Genomic DNA, 16872 nt, shown 5'->3' on the forward strand with positions numbered 1-16872 from the left:
TCAGTGGGAATCTGAGCAAGGTGCTGAGCACTTCCTGCTGCTGCTGCTATTACTGGTTTTAATTACTTATCTGAAAGGGTTACACAGAGAGGGGGATCTTTTGTATACTGGCTTTCGTCTCTGGTAGTGCCAGCCTCTGGGGCAGGGCGGGAAATCAGGCATTTCTTCCAGATCTCCCACACACTTAGCGAAACACTTAGGCCATCTTCCGCTGCTTTTCCCAGTTCATTAGCAGAGAGCTGGCTAGGAGGTGGAGCACCTGGGACTGGGACACTCCGGCTGGCAGCAGCTTCACGTGCTGTGCTGGAATGCTGGGGCCTGTCTCTCTCTGGTAAGCAAGCCACACAGATGTCACTCTTGAGGAGAGAGGCACAAAACTCTGAATTCTGTCTTTGAAGCTCTGGAAACTGATTCCCTTCTCTATGTGGCAGTGTGTTGAGTTGCCTGCTTCCCAAATGCTTCCGGCTTGTTCCTTTGTAGCATTGTTTTGGAAAAGCGGAGTGTATTCTCTGGGACCACACAGGAAATAGACCCCTGACCTGCCTTTTTTTTTTCCCCCCTCACTGAGCTAACGTTCACATTTCTCAAATAGGCAAGCTGCATTCAGCTCTCCGGGGTTTAGCCCATTAGTGAATACCTCTTTCCTGTCTGGCTGGATGCAGAACAGATTGCCCATTGGTCAGAAAGCTGCAACTTTAACTGCTTAGGTAAATATCACCCACCTGTATGTTTGTTTAAGACACAGGCTTTTATAGTGAAGAGAGAAAATATAAACATTCAAGACTTGAAGTGGGAGGAGGACTCAGCACATTTTGGTTTTAGTAAAATCTATTGCACCAATAACTTACACATTGGGCAATTCTTGAATTTATACTTCGTTAAATATGGACTGTCGCAATGGGGCAACCTATGACCATTGTAAAATTCATGGATTTTAGTGTGAGAAATTCACTTTTAGGCAGCTACAAAATTATGCCTAGCATGCATTTTAAACCAGAGACTTTTTTTGTGGGGGGTCAATACTAGCCCTTTTATGGTTATTTCATTTTCTGAGGGAGTCCAATGAGACTGATCAAGAAACATAATAGAGTCTTACTGTGTCTCATGAGCACTATTAGACATGATTTCATTTTTGCATCAGATTTAATATATGCAAAAATTATATACAGATTTAATATATGCAAAAAATCTGATAAGAGCAAGCATTTCTTTCTGCTTGGTGTGCTCACGTTAGACCCTGTGGGGGAAGCAGGGACACTGTTACTACTCCTGGCTTCCCCGTCCCCGCCCACCCCTCTGCACCTGCCGTCCTCTTCTTTCTGCTCTTTCTCCATGGTTTAATGCTTCTCTCCTTTGCATTTAGTTAGTTAGTTGAAAAGAGCAGTTAAAGAGGTAAAGATAGAGGTCTTCCCTCTACTGGTTCCACATATACACAAAGGCTGAGGAGGGTGGGCTAAAGCCAGGAGCTTCATCTCGATGTGTCACACGGGCTCAGGGGCCCAAGCACTTGGTCCATCCTCTGCTGCTTCCCAGGCACATTGGCAGGGTCCTGGATCCAATCTGGCAGCTATAAACTTGCTCAAGTTTTTTTTTTTCCTAATCCTAAAGTAACGAAAGTGAGAGCCCTGTGCCAAAGAGAAGTAGCGATACCGCAGTGTCAGGAGTTCATCTTATTTGCGAGTGTCACTGCCCATAAAAGAACAGAACTCTTTGGAAAAATGACTGGCTTTGAATCAGGTACAAGAACAATGCAAGGTTGAATTGAGATATCTTGAGGGAGAGATCAAGGAAGTACACAGAACCTAGGTCATGGGCTTGCATGGGGTGTATCAATAAGAAAGGTCACGGACTCTCATTTGAAGATACCTCTCAAATTGGGACACTTTGGGCATCAACAAAGAATGATAGTGTGTCTGAAGTTGACAGCAGTGCTTAACATGCAGATTGCTAAACAGAAGGAAAGAGGGCAAATGGGTTTTTGGTACAGTGCTTAGGAGAATGTGTGAGATGTCTGCCTTCCTTGTTGAGGGCCTGAGTTCTAACTCAGATTCTGTTTGCAGTTCTAGCTTTTTGTAATCGCACACACTGAGACACAAGTGGCTTCATTCGTTGCTTCCCTGACATGCAATGTGGTGTATTGGTTGAGTTCTGGGCTTTGGTTTACCCAAGGTTTGGCTGTTGCAAGCATTTAGTCTGAACCAGTGAATGCAAGCTGTTTATCTCTGCCCCTCTGACTTTCAGATAAAAATGAATTGATCTATGTAAAGATAGTAACATCCTTATTTTAGAAGGAGGGGAAGGGGATGAAAACAGGGACAGCTCTTCACAGAAAACAACAGCTGAATAGGTAACAGGAATGATAGCTGGGATTATGATGGGTTCACCACTGCTGAGAGTTGTCCGGTGAACAGGTGTGGAAAGCAAAGACTTCTAGTATCATTTATCATTTAGTGTCATCATTCAGAATGAAACAGAAAAGTTGTGTCTGTTCAGCAGTTGTGCCTGGTGGTCAGTGAATGATCAAGGTTACCCAGATTGGGATAAATTGACATTTTTGTACCTCATGGTGAGGTGCAATTATACGTACACAGCATACCCAGCAGAACCATGTCCAGAAAGAAATCATGGATGATTAATCAGACAAATTCAGAATTTGGGACATTCCATAAAATTACTAGACCTGAGTCTCTTTTTTAAATTGTTGGGAGCAGATGATTAGCCTAGCAGTAACTCCAGCATCTCATCTCACAAGACATGCCTGTGTTTGAACTGGTCTCCAGCTCCTCACACTAGCTTCCTGCAGCAGTGATGGGTAAAATATTTTGAGTCCCTAAGAGAGCTGGATTGAATTCCCACCTCATGGGTTTTGCCCCAGATAGAGGCCACTGTAGGCATTTGGGGAGGGCACCAGTGAACGGGAGATTTCTCTGTTTCTCTGAGGCTTGAAAAGGAAAAGAATCAACGTAATGACAAGCAAATGTGGTGGCCCTGGACTCGGCATTTGCAAACTAAAAGAGCTCAGAAGGCAGACTTTGCTGAACGAGCTGTTAATTGAAGGGCGATGTTAGAGGTGTTGTTATGGGACAGCTGTACAATTTTGAATTCATACTCTAGAGAATATTCACTGATGTGTACTGAGGTATTTATTTAGAAGTGAACAGTCATGAGTGCCAGAATGGATCAGTGAAAGAGATCGCAGTGTGTGTGTCTCTCTGTGTGTGTGTAGCTCATGTACTTTTTGCTGATACCTGTAGGTATTACTTTGGAGGACAGGATCCTGTGTTGACAACACACACACACACACACACACACACACACACACACACACACACACACAGCCTTTCTCTCCTCCCCCAAGTATCCGCCCCTGAACATCTCTGCTGCTTTCCTAAGCTCTTTGTGTCATCTTTGGAGGACTTGCATTCTTGGCCATGTGGTTTCCTTTTACCTCCTCTCCTATTCCCCAGGCAGTTGTTATTAGAAACCTTGTGAAACCATCACCTATAGAACCAAGTTTCCTTTCGTCTGGCACATGGTCTTTTGGCACCTGTTGTCAGACAGCACATGAGATACTGGGGAATCGGGTAAAAAGCTGATTTTGTCCTTAATTTCTGACATCTCCCCAACCTTTTCTCCCATCCCACCTGAGCAGCTCTTATTTCTGTAGTGTGAGCACTGTGGTGCTTTGTGTGTTGAGAAACTGAACTGCCTTCCTCCCGTGGGTAACGCTCACCCCAGCCCATTTTGTATCACTTTCCTTTGAGCTACAACAGTGTCTTGCCATCTTTGGTTCTCTTCACATCCTATAGCAGTAACCACTGCCCACTGGGATCTTTACCTTGTACCACATGTTAACAATGCCAGTGGCTTTTAAAAATAGTTTTTCTTTCAGCTGGAAGATCTGTTACTTTGAAAAGACTTGATGCAATATAAAATAAAGCACATCAGAAAGAACCCGGCACCAATTTGCAAGCAAGGGTGCTCCCCCACTTCCTGTTTCCACTTCTGGTTCCTCTTTGGAACATCTGCCTTCCTCCATCCAAAGACAGTCCTTGCCTGAGCTTTTGGGTCTCTTTTTTATTTGTTTTTGGAATACTTAAAAGATCTCTGTATTGTGTGTCCTTGAAAGGCAGAGAGTAAGGAAGAGAGCGCGCAAGCAAGCAAGCGAGTCGCAGTGCCGGTGCTCCTTCGCTGTCCCAGCTGCTAGCCCAGGCTCCATGTGTCCACAACAGCAGGAGCTCAGCCAGGCCAGCTCAGGAGCCAGGAAATCAATTCAGGCCTCCCATGTGGGCGGCAGAGACCCATGTGCTGGGCACATCACATGCTGCCTGCAAGGACGCTGGAACACAGAGCAGAACCAGGGCCCGAACCGAGGCTTGAGATATAGGGCTCCCCAACTGTTGCCAAAGAGCTGCAATGAAGTCCACCCTTGTTTGCTCTCTTTGGGAAAAATAACAAAACTGGCCTCTTTCTGTAGTTCTCAGGGGCTGTTTTTAAAACTCCCTGCACAGGCCTGGTGCAATGCCTCAGTGCCTAAAATCCTCATTTTGAATGCACCAGGATCCTATATGGGCACCAATTTGTTTCCTGGCAGCTCTGCTTCACATCCAGCTCCCTGCTTGTGGCCTGGGAAGACAATAGAAGGTAACCAGAATCCTTGGAACCCAGCACCCACGTGGGAGACCTAGAGGAAGCTCCTGGCTCCTGGCTTTGGATCAGCTCAGCTCTGGCCATTGAAGTCACCTGGGGATGAACCAGTGGACAGCAGATCTTTCTATCTCTCCTTCTTTCTGCAAATCTGCCTTTCCAATAAAAATAAACAAATCTTTCAAAAAGAGAAAATCCCTGTATGGAATGGTGTTTCTAAATTTTATCACTTTAGAAAAGGAACTGGAAATATTAGGTAAAGGTGAATATAGTCGCTGTGTTAAGCATTTTAACATCTAGGTACATGCGCTAGGAAATTCTTGCTGATATATACTCGGAATGTCATCTAAGAATGCTAGTAGAGATGCTGCCTGTGAGAGCAGAAGTGTGGAGTTAGTCCAGATGGTTACAGACAGAAGGGCTGAAAGAAACCAGTGTTCATCTAATGATACTGTATTTGGTCATTCAAATATTTGAACAGGCAACAAATACCACCTTTTAAATCCTTGAGCAATCTTGATAAGACAGAGTTTATCTCCTTTTGTTGTTGACAGAGCCACAGTCTGGAGATGTTGCATAAATGGTTCAAGGTATTGCACCAATTATGTTGTCGAAATGAGGTCATTACCGTCCTAAGGGCTTAACTAATTAAGAATATTGTGTCCCATTAAAATTACTAATTTTTCCTGCCATGCCTGTTTTGTCTGGTGGAAGAGCTTTGTGTTTCTACCTGGTCCAGAAAACAGTTCATAGGAGGAGTCACATAATTTTTTTTATCTAGGATGTAGAACATCTTTATTTTGCCTTAAAACAGAAAGGGAGCTGAGTGTTTTTTGCCAGTTTCCAGGAAGGAGCACCGGAGCTCCTGATTGGTGCCTGCTCTGCTGCATTGTAGATGTAATCTCTGTAGTCTTGCATTTTTCCCTATTTTATTTGGAAGGCAGAGGGACACAGGCAGACACCCGTGTCACCTGCTAGTTCATTTTCCAATGAATAGCCGCGCCTGAGCCAAGTCAAGTTCAGGAGCCCAAAATTCAAAAGTCAAAACTGGTTCTCCCACATGGATGGCAGGGAGCCAACTACTTGAACCATGATTTGCTTTCTCCCAGACTATGCATGAACAGAAAGCTGGAAGTGGGGTTGGGAATGTACCAGGCACTCCCATATGGGGTGTGGGTGTCCCTAGTGGCATGGTAGCTGCTATGTGAAATGCCTGCCTCTTACCCGTGTGGTAGGCAAAGCCTAGCAGAAGTAATGTGAGCATAACTTGAACTCTCATACTTTCCTGATGGATAAGCAAAGTCATCCCCCTACTTGGGATGGCTCTGTCCAGGCTGCAGCAGCTGAAGTGCCAGCGAATCCTACATCTGTTGAAGGTCACTGGCATGATTGATGTGTGGAAAAAGCACAGGTGTGTGTGTGTCTGTGTATGGAGGGTGGTGAGTACAGAGGAAGTAGGGCAGCGGATACTTGGTGCTGTTGGCAAGTAGACCAGTATAGGCACCAGTTATTGACCTATTTAGGTATTTTTGATTCAGTGGAACAAAAATTCAAAATAATAAGTGAAAACTTAACTTCCTAGCTATTATCTTGGATTCTTCTGTCTTTCAGAGCCTGGCAGAGCTCTAAGCAGGTACATGTTTTTTCACTTTGTTGCAGTAAATCATAGATTTGTACGTTTGTGGAGTATAAGAGCTGTGCTGGTCCCTGAAGAGGCCTGGCACGGTCAGCGGTGTGAATTAGCTCTCCTGCTGTCTCCACGGTGGGGCTGAAGCCCCATTCTAAACTATATGCAATAAACTCACTAGGGCAGAGGTCCTTGGAGCCCTGCTTCTTCCCGTGATTATCTGTGAAGGACTGATGTGTTCACTGTCTTGCTGCCCTTTCCCTTAGGAAAGCCTTGCCTCTTCCCAGCATCCAACACAAAAGGGCTTCTATGCCTCTGCAGCTTCTGGTCATGTTGTCTTTATGTCACTCCTCATCACTGACTAAAAAAAACACAAAAATCATTATTTATTTTGCAGTTTGTTTCCTTTCTTCATCTAGGCCTCAGCAGAAGCTGGGGGTGGAACTGGTGGTGATTACTGGGATTCGCCCCAACCAGTCCCCACAGTACCCACTGGTATACATGAAGACCGACTCTGTGGTCGGTGGTCTGGTCTAGGCCTCTGGTCTAGAGCCCGTTGCTTTCCATGAGAACTGGAGCAGGGACTGATCAGGCAGCTGCATCCGCTGGTATGTGTATTAGCTGGTGCAGATGATGGAACAAATCTGACGCTGCCTTTGCTGGTGGCACAAGCGTCAAGTCTGAGGTGACCCCAGGCAAGGTTTCTCGGAGCACCCCCTGAATAGACCACTGGACTCTAGACCGTGACCACAGGGTGAGTCACAGGATGTGTAATCCAACCTTGGCATTCCTGATGCTTGTGCAGTGGACAGTGTGTTTAGATCTACATAGGGGTCATGATGACCAGCTCATCTAGGCTAGCAGGGGCCATCCACTGCCACATCACAGGATGGAAAGCAGCACAGGTTGGACAGTCCTCCTGGCCAAGCTTTACAGCATGTGGCTGTGGATACACTAAGGTGGACTTTTTTCAGCCAGTTGATTTTCTTGACTCTGAATGAAACAACTTCTCAGAAATATCAAAACCACTCAGTTAACACCCTCAGAACACTCCCCAGCGCCTCCAAGGTGTCATCAAATGACTATAACCCAACCCCAGATACTGATGTAGTTTGGCAGCAAGGAGCCAACAGTCCCTTCACCCTCTGTCTCCTCCCCTGCAGACACAGGAGGAAAAACCAAAAATGAAACATTTGTCCTACCCACCTTCCTATGTATCTAACCCTCCCCACCCTAATCAGAGGTATACATGGGCGTTCATTCCTCTCAACTATGTAAAGAATATTACAAAGAAAATTTAAAAAAAAAATAAGACAGGAGGTGGATTGGAAGTCGGTTGACTTATTTTTGCCCTTATTAGCTGTGCCGTCTTGTTCAGGCTCTCAGTCACTGTGGCCTCTGGCTTGGGAACTGGTGAAACAGCCAGTAAGAGAAAGCCTGCTTGTCACAAATACCCAGTAAAAGGACCAGAGCTTTGTGAAGGTTTCAGGAACAGAGGGAGGTGCCCGTGGCGGTTCGTACTGCGATCAGTCACTCCAGTTCTTGGACTGTCGTTACACACGCAAGCCCTGTGAAATTCTATTCCTGGTTTCCTCCCTTGCCCCGGCTCCAAGGGTTGCTTGCTGACACCATGTCCCTTTCGTACACTTGGTTCTAGCCAAAATTCAGGTGGTCATAAAATTACTGAAGCCAGGCTATTTTTCACTCCCCCAGACAGCAATTTCACATGTCCAGTGATAATAGATTTGAAGTTTATCAGTAGAGGTAAAAGCAGATGGCAAAAATAGTTAAGTCTGTCTCAACATTGAGGGAATGGAGGCACAGCGAGATGGCCACAAAGGACCTGGATCTGACTCTGCGTTTCCTGTGACAACCTCCTCCTCAGGCTGCCTGGATTCTGTGTGTGGGGGTGGGGATTTGTGTGGAAGCAGCCCTCAGGGTCTGGCAGCATCTTCCCCTGATGGCTGGGCTGAGCTGGAGGACGAGCTGCAGTGCTGTTGTAAATCGCTAGGGTACTGCATACTAACATCTCATCTAACATTTCCCACAAAACAGATCAGTCCCCTTGTTACAATTCCTTTAAGAGCGGAGCTTTGGCAGAAGCTTGTAGAGTAGGTACAGAAAAGCTGTATTTTTCTCCCCCAGTAAACACACACTTTTTTAAGATTAACTTTACTGGTTCGAAAAATGTTCTAGTTGGAGAAAGTGCTGTGATTGATACATTATTCTCTGAACTTCTGCCTTCCATCAGCCGCAGTGTGCTAATTAACAATGTCTTCCATAAGAAATAATGTTTATTTCTTACAGGAATAGATTTCAAGCGTGAATGCAGTTTTCAAATGAGGCATTAGCTGAGCTTTTACAGAGTTAACTGCGCAGGCTATGGAATAAACCTCATGAGTTACGGTTGTCTTTACAACCCACAAGTTAAAACTAGGGGGGAGAAAAAAACCAACCTGTTAAAGCTTGATATTTAAAAGTCTGTTCAACGTCAATAGTTGAATCGGAAGGTAAGAATCAAGGAAACTAAAATTCAAACCTGAAGTATTAATAAAAATTACGCAGTAATTACTGCTTTTTTTCCTTTGAAAATCGATTCCAACTCACCGTTCACTGCACACCAGTAGCACCCGCACTTTGAGTTTCAGAGAAGACTTCGAGCGCTGCCTTTCATGAAGCATTTCGTGTTTGATTTCAGCTGTTTTGTAGGCTTACAGGCTTTTGTACTCTTAAACCAAACCCATCGTTTTTTTGGGTTTTCTCTCCTGAGCATTTTAAGTTCTCTGTTAGGCCGCCTTGTGCCGAGGGTTACGTCATCAGGCAGCTGTACTGGTCCCTGTTACCGTATCAGATAAGCATTTCTAACTCCCTGTCCACATGCGCAAGATCATATCCTGTGTTAGATTAGCCTCTTTTTAAACAGGAATTTTGTAATGCCTCATGGGTCCCATGGAAGAAAATCATGCCGCACCAAATTAAGAAGATAATATTTTACAGGGACATTTTAGCCAGGCTTAGTTGATCCCTTAGATTTGAAAAACTCAAATCTCCCCTTTAGGTCTGTTATTCCATCACTTAAAACAAAAAAAAGAATTTAGGAAACCAAGAGCATAAGAAGCACTTTTCAGCAAAGTCACAGCTTTTCTTTACATTGGAAGGCGTTTTTGTACTCACCAGATTTTCCGTCGTGTCTGGTCTGTGTGAGCAAGACCGGATCAGCAACCGAGTGTAACATCTGATGTTGAGGGAAAGACACTTTGCTTTCTGCCTGAACTGCTCCTGTTGACCAGTGGGAAACGCTGCATTAGCTCTCAAACCAAAACATTCTGAAGTGCTCTCTGAAATGTTGACATCGTGCCAAACGCTTGAATGCCAAGTGCTACAGATGTCCAGTAGTCTTTGGAGCCTAGATAGAATACTGCCTGCGTAGGTTGGATCTGATTCGAGTTTACTGAGGGTTACCAATGATCAAGGGCTGGCCAAACAGTAAATAGTGTGAAAGCTGGTATGGGGAGGGCAGGGAGCCTGAGCAAGAGGGAGCCACATCCAGCTGGAGGACAGATCGCTCCTAGGCCCGGCTGTGACGCCGTGGTAATGATAGCTCCTGTCCTCTGTTTTATTGGAAAACTGTTGCTTGCTGGCACGCGACAGTCCTGCAAGGTGCAAGGCTGAAGGACAAGCGCCGAAACAATGAATTAGAAACAGGAAAAGTTAAGAATGAATAACGCAAGGTGGAGAAAACAGTGGGGACCAGACTTGACTCCCGGCACACAGCCAGGCACAAGAGGAACAACTCCCTGAGTCCATTTTTATTCTGTGTATAAAAATCAAGCATGACACGAATGTGAGGGTTGCAGATTATTTGCAGGTTACAACAATCCTTCACAGATACATTCATGGGTTAATGGTTTGAATTGCTCTCCTAGATTTTGGGGCAGTCTGATGCTGGGTGAATGACCCCGCCCTTAGCCTGTGATTCCCTGGATCCACGGTCTTTAAGGCACCGAGGCTTAGATATCTATTTTCGAAACTTGTAGGCCTTCTCATGCAGGGAACTCCACCCTGATCTTGTTTCCATCAATAACCATGAGAGAGCTAAGGAACCTGGACTCCGCCAAGAAGGTGAGGTCCCCTGCAAACAGTGGTCTGCTCCTACAAGCCTTAGTGAAGCCGGAATCAGGCTAGGGCCAGTGCTCAAGATCCCAACAGAAAATGTGCAAACTGTGATTCACATGGCTTCCATGAAATCCTTGCAAATTGTTAGAAAAGTGAATAACATCGGGAGGTAAAAAGATCTGCAGTTGTGCCTGCTTTCAGTACCCCAGGCAGGAAGATTGTGGCAATTGGTATTAACCTGGTGTGTGGCTTAGTGCAGGGCAGGGGCCGTGTCAGAGGGGGAGAGAGAGCGACAGGATCTGGAGATGGCCTCGTGCCGTGGCTTCTACCTGCACCCCAGCTCCAGAGGGGGCTTTCATGGCTCAAGGTGCCTAGGGAATTCCAGGTTTCATCCTGACACGTTCCCAACCTTGAACTGACACTTCCGGGTCTCGAAGCCTTTCCTCAAGTTGCTCACTTTTTTTTTTTTTTTTTTTAGTATCAGAAAACCTGCTTCTTTCCTGTGATATTATTTGCCTCCAGTTTGTGAACATTTCTTGTTAACTGAACGCTCCTGGGGTTCTTCACCGGACTGGCTCTCTGTAGGAGGCCAAAACCTGGCTCTCCCTCACTTCCATTCACTGAATTCTTCCAGTTCTGAGCCCGTACCAGCCATTATGTGTGTAACAGCTTTTCCTGCTTTGTGTTGGAGAGACATGCTCGTTGTTGATCATGTTTAATGTCCTTATTGGGGAAAAAATAGAACAGGGCAGCAACAAATCTCCTCTATCAAGCAACTGTTCAAAAAACCTTCATCTCTACTTATCCTTGCCTAAGTGTCCTGTGTTTGCTCTTTCCTTCCCCGTTCTTTGTCTCAGTAGTTCTCAGAGCTGCCCAGAGTACTCTTCATCGCTTGTTCAAATGAATCTTATAAAGTAGATTATGTTTTTAAGACTGTGTTTCCTTTTACTTGGGCAAATCTTTCCGTTTTGCAGAAGGATCATGGGGACCCATTAAATTATAACTCCCAGTTTTCTTGTAAGGCTGTACGAGTCTCTGTACATTTGACTGCTCTAGGTATTTCCTGTAAGTCAAATCACAAAAAAAAGTTTTGGTTTTGAGTGAAAGGGGAGAGGAAGGAAAGGAAGGAGCAGTTCTATGTGCTGGTCCCCTGTCGGTGCCGCACACTGACGTACCAGAGCCAAGGATTCGGAGGCAGAACAGGAGTCGCATACAGCCACTTCTGATACGGGATGCAGCTGCCCAGCTGGCACCCTAACTGCCAGGCTGCATGCTCCTCATACTTGTCTTTTTGTGACTGGCTTATTTCCCTTAGGAGACTTATTCAGACTGTGGCATGTGTTGGAATTTCATTCCCTTCTCAGGCCTGGTGGTGGTCTGTTATTCATTCACCCCGTCTCCATGGTCGTGTAGGTTGTTGCCAGCTTTTGGCCATTGAGAATGCTGCTGCTCTGAGTGGGGGTGTGAAAGTGTTTGCTTAAGACTCTGCACCAAGGTTCCTCTTATCTACGTTTCACTTCTCTATTCTAATGACCAAACCAAACAATGGCCTGAAAATATAAGCCGAACAAATTCCCAGTTTGTAAGTGTTCAATGACATTCTAGCCTGAAAAATATGAAATAATTAATCTTATCTTGAACAAGACAATCTTTGCAGTCACAGTTTTACCTTTTACAATGCATTAAGACAATTTTGGAGCTGTCCAGTAAATTTGTCTGGGTTGGATTTGTGCTCAGCTCCATAGAAATCCCGATTTAATAATGTGGTTCAGTCCATTCTGTGGGAATGTCCTTCCTGTGTGCCACCAACCCTCACCTACTACACTCTGCATCCCTGAAAACCCATTCAGACTTCTCACTTCGAAGGAGCTTATCTTTACTGAGAGTAAATGAATGCTTTTCTCCTGAGAATTCCTGTAATATTGCTCAATTTGAATTCCAACCAGGCTGTTGATACTTTCGGGCCAGCCTGCTGGGCTAGGAACAACATCCCTCTGCTTAACGGCCTGTGAACATTTGATTCCGAAGACCCTGCCTTAACAGGAGAGGTTACGAAAAAGGTGATTGCATTTCATCAATGGGGACTGCACATTGTTTTTCTCCTAGCCCTTTTTGCTGCTTGTTATACTTTTTTTTAAAATTGAGATTCTTTTTTTTTGTTTTGCTTTATTTTTACTGGTAATTGAAATTAAATTGATCCACAATTTTGATCAAAGTGTGATTTATGCACATTAGGCAGGCAAAGTATTTTATAGAGATCAGGGTTACAAATTTTGAATATCCCCTATTCAAACTGCATATAAACATTAGATTTTACGGTGTCAGTATCATATTTTCAGCCCAAAGCCAGTTCTTTGCCAAAAAGGGTGGCCAAAGAAATATGTAAATCCCTGTGTATGTATATGTCATTCATTTTTGCTGGAGAGGTACTCGATAATGTGTGTTGGCAAACATTTGTTGTTTATACTTTGCTCCTAGATTTCATTGCAAATCTTTCCATGAATTAGGAAGTACATGCATTTGACTGCTTGCAATTCATGTTAATGTGCAAGTCACATAACAAATTATGTGTACTTGCAAATTGTAGCTTTTCTTTCTTCCTCCTTGAAACAATCCTGTCATTGAAAAACTAAGCCAGGGCCTGATGCATGATAGTCTAGTGGCTAAAGCCTTGCCTTGCAATTGCTGGGATCCCATATAGGTGCTGGTTTGTGTCCTGGCTACCCCACTTGCCATCCAGCTCCCTGCTTGTGGCCTGAGAAAGCAATAGAGGACAGCCCAAAGCCTTAGGACCCTGCACCCAAGTGGGAGACCCGCAAGAAGCTCTTGTGTCTTGACTTTAGATCAGCTCAGTTCTGGCTGTTGTGGCTACGTGGGGAGTGAATAAGCAGGTGGAAGACCTATTTTTGTTTCTCTGTAGATCTGACTTTCCAATACTAATGAATAAATATTTAAGCAAAAAAAAGAAAACAAAGGAAAAAGAAAAACTGATATGTTGCTTCATGGCGCTCTTCTCCAGTGTCTCTGGAAGTCTTGTTACATTTGCTAAGCAAGGCCTTTGGTCGTATTCATCTTGACGTGTAAACAGGCATTAGAGTGTAGCATCCTTAGTCACAAGTACTCAGGCTGAGGCTTGGCAGGCAGAACTGACAGGAGAACCATCAACCTGAGAACAGAGCTAACAGCCAGATAAGGAGTGTGGGAGAAGGCAGCAATTTTTTCAACTGGTAAACTTTATGTGTGATAAACACTATGGGGCAAATATCCATGGTAGATTTTTGCATTTCTCCAAAGAAGGGGGCTGGGAGTACCTAGATAAGGAGCACCCAGCAGAGTCGAGCGCCAGTCCCTGGCAGTTAGATATTACTTGGAATCAGGTGTGTGCAAGTTGGAGCCCCACTGGCTCTGTGTCCTTCTGGCTGCCCTGTGTCTCTTGCAGACATGAATCTCTGAGCACAACCCCTTCTCCTGCGGACTTGCTCCTCTGCCACAGTTTTCAGGCAGTCCTACCACAGCTGGCCCACTGAGATGGAACCTTTGACCTTTGGCTAGAGCATCATCCAGGACAAAGTGAAGAAAAAAAACATCACAGCAGTGTGGGCTCTAGAATGACTGAAAGTAGGGTTGAACTACATGGTGAGTGCTCCATAGCATGGTCCATAGCGATAAATGTGTATACGAAAGTCAGCCCTGCCTCTTGTGAGCCGGGGAATTTGGGCTACTTGTGAAGTCTCTGTAAGTCTGTGTTTACTCAACTATTAAACAAGCAACCTGAAATGATGTGGTGCACACTATCTCCTTAAAGTGGTGGAGCTGTTTAAATGGCAGCGGACATTTAGTCCAGCTGTAATGAAGCAGCTGTGCCCCAGGTTGGAGTTCCTGGATTCATTTCCCAGTTTTGGTTTCTGTTGCCAGCTTTGTGCTTGTGATGATCCAAGCAGCTGGGATCCTTCCACCCACATGGGAGACCTCGATTGCATGTCTGGTTTTGGTTCTGGCCCTGGCCTAGCCCTGGCTGTTGCTGGCATTTGGAGAATGAACCTAACCAAGGGGAATCTACTCGCTTTGTAGCATTCTCTCTCCCTCCTTATTGTACTTCTCAAATGAAGACAAAAAAAATTTTTTTAAAAAGGTAATTGGAATATGTAAATAAAGTAATGGTCACTATAGTGACCAAGCGTATGGTCAATAAGTGATAGTGACCCTTGTAAATATGGCAGACTAATTGTTGTTTTCTAATTTTTTGAAGTTGTATTAGTGCTTGGTTGTATGATGGAAGTACTACTGTTGTACTCTGTGGTTTGAACAGGTGTTGTGGAATTGTCCAAATTAGAGCAGGTCTTGGGCTCAAGTCACCATGATTGTGGCAAAGCTTTCCCAGATGACACAGCAACACATAGCCTAAGGAAATTATTTCTACATTGTAGTCATATTGTCACGAGGAACAAGTTCTTGCAGTACCTTGTTGAACACAAGCCTAGGAATAAGGGGGTATAGGTGATGTTGTGTTTCACAGGGTGTTTTTCTGTTTCTCCTGTTGTACTGGTCCAGCCTTTTTTTTCTCCCCGCCTGTGGCTAGAGCCCAGCCATTTCTTAGGGTGCTGCTCTAACACAGGCAAAGTGTGTGGTCCTAAACTACCTCGCCATTGCCAGAAATCACATCACACTAGTATCCCAAAGGAAAGACGAAGGCTCATCATAGTGATGCATTATTTAGTGGTGGTTTTGTTTCTGCTGCTGTTGTTTTACATCTGGGAGACACAGAATAATAAAGGCAGCAGCAAGGAGAATAAAAGCTTATGTGAGCGGAGTGTTTTATTAAAATCTGGTCAGCTCAACTAACTGTTTTAAAATATCCTGTTTTTCTGTTGGAAATCACAAACTATTTTTTTAATGGACCGTTGTGTGCAGTGGATGTTTGAATTTGCTTACCATTTGCCAAATCAAGCATGACTTATCAATCTCATGTAAAAAAAAAAAGTATATGTAGCTTGCTAGGTTTCTAAGTTAATCCTGTGTTGCAGGCATAGAGATTAAGAAATAAAAGAAAACCATCACACATGATACGGCTGCTTGTGAAATAAAGGAGACAGTGTGGTTGTAAATGGGAAGTGATGCGAGAGCTTGTAGACAGTTTCAGTTTGTTATTTCAAATAACTTCTAAATGGCTTTGCCTGGAAGGCATCTTTGTGTAGACTCTTATACTGTACCACTTATTCTTCAATGTCCATTTTATCCTCATTTTACAGAATGGCTTATTAACATGATGCTGTTAGTCTAAATATTTACAGATCCTGCCACTGCAGATTCATCATGCAGGCAAGTGGAAATGTTTGCTGACCTCTGGGCTTGTGGATGTGAGAGGCAGTTTATTTCTAAGATTAATAGCGTGGTCTCCAGAATAGATTTCCTTAATTGGTATACTGGTTCAGTCACACAGGGGTCTTGTGTACCCTCTCTGTGCTCCAATGGCCTCATCCTTAGGTGATCTGTGCCAGAGAGGTGAGAATAGCTGTATCAGAATTGTATCACGAGGGATGTTATTGTCAGGGGCTGGCACGGAGAAGTATAAGATCAATACTGCCAGTCTCCAGGAGTATTTTCCATAGGGAGATCTGAAAGAAACTGGAGGGAAAATTAGGCAACGTGGGGGCTTTTTGCCATTTTTGAAAGGCAACCATTGCTTGGATAAGGCATGACTTGGAACTGCTGAGGCATGACTTGGAACTGTTGTTTAACTAGTGTGTGACAACTTTCCTCTGGCCTGTGTTTCATTGCCGTGTGGATGTCTTTTCTGGACCATTGGGCCTGGATTGCAGTCACACTTTCACAGCCCCAGTTTCTCACATTCTCCCCTTACGGCATTATTTTAAAAGTTATACAGGTTTGCTGCTTCCTCCCTCATCTTTTCCCTGGATTTGCCTGTCCACCTATTTGGTGGACAGACATTTGGATCAATGTCCTTCGAGTTCAAGTTCAGCTTCTCTGATGTTCAACTTTACTTATTTTCGATGAACGTGGTTAGTGGAAGAACAGACTCTGTGTCGAGGCCGTTTTAGGCTGTGGTTTCTTGGGGTGCTGTGTGGCAGTAGACCAACCTTTGGAACTCATTTTCAATCGAAAGCACAAAATATGAATTTGGATGCTATCTTACTTAGACCTCCTTGAGAAGGCTCAGAAAGATCTGGAAACTAGATGGGAACTGGCTCAGTGTTATAATTGTTACAACTGTTACTATGATGTAAAGGATCGACTTTAAACAGATGTATAAATAAGAAGTAAATCTTGACCTTAAACACACGTGTAAATAATAAATAAATATTGGGTTACTCTAATTCTGCTTGGCTTGTGTTAACAACACAATGTTTAGTGTCCTCCTTACTGTAGGCACTTGTAAGCCAAGTGAAGGATGAAGAACAAAACAATTCCTTCATCAAGAACAGTCTGAAACTGTACTTGGTTTTATTCCAACATTCCAACGG

At 44.3% G+C, this 16872-nt stretch overlaps 2 protein-coding genes across 7 annotated transcripts in view; one reads left to right on the plus strand and one right to left on the minus strand.

The window, feature by feature from the left end:
* MED12L (mediator complex subunit 12L) overlaps positions 1-16872 on the plus strand; it is a 327308-nt gene that overhangs the window by 141228 nt on the left and 169208 nt on the right. The window lies entirely within an intron of this gene.
* Positions 1-16872, minus strand: part of P2RY14 (purinergic receptor P2Y14) — a 43875-nt gene that overhangs the window by 11069 nt on the left and 15934 nt on the right. Inside the window, exon 2 of one of the 3 annotated variants that reach the window (XM_058661440.1) lies at positions 9449-9553. The gene's annotated coding sequence lies outside the window, so the exon portion shown is untranslated. Of the gene's footprint in view, positions 1-8881; positions 8926-9448; positions 9589-16872 lie in introns of those variants that run through there. The other 2 variants (XM_004599655.4, XM_058661441.1) reach the window with 2 other exon arrangements.

The sequence above is a fragment of the Ochotona princeps genome, chromosome 3 (genome assembly GCF_030435755.1).
Source record: "Ochotona princeps isolate mOchPri1 chromosome 3, mOchPri1.hap1, whole genome shotgun sequence".
Taxonomy (NCBI): Eukaryota; Metazoa; Chordata; class Mammalia; order Lagomorpha; family Ochotonidae; genus Ochotona; species Ochotona princeps.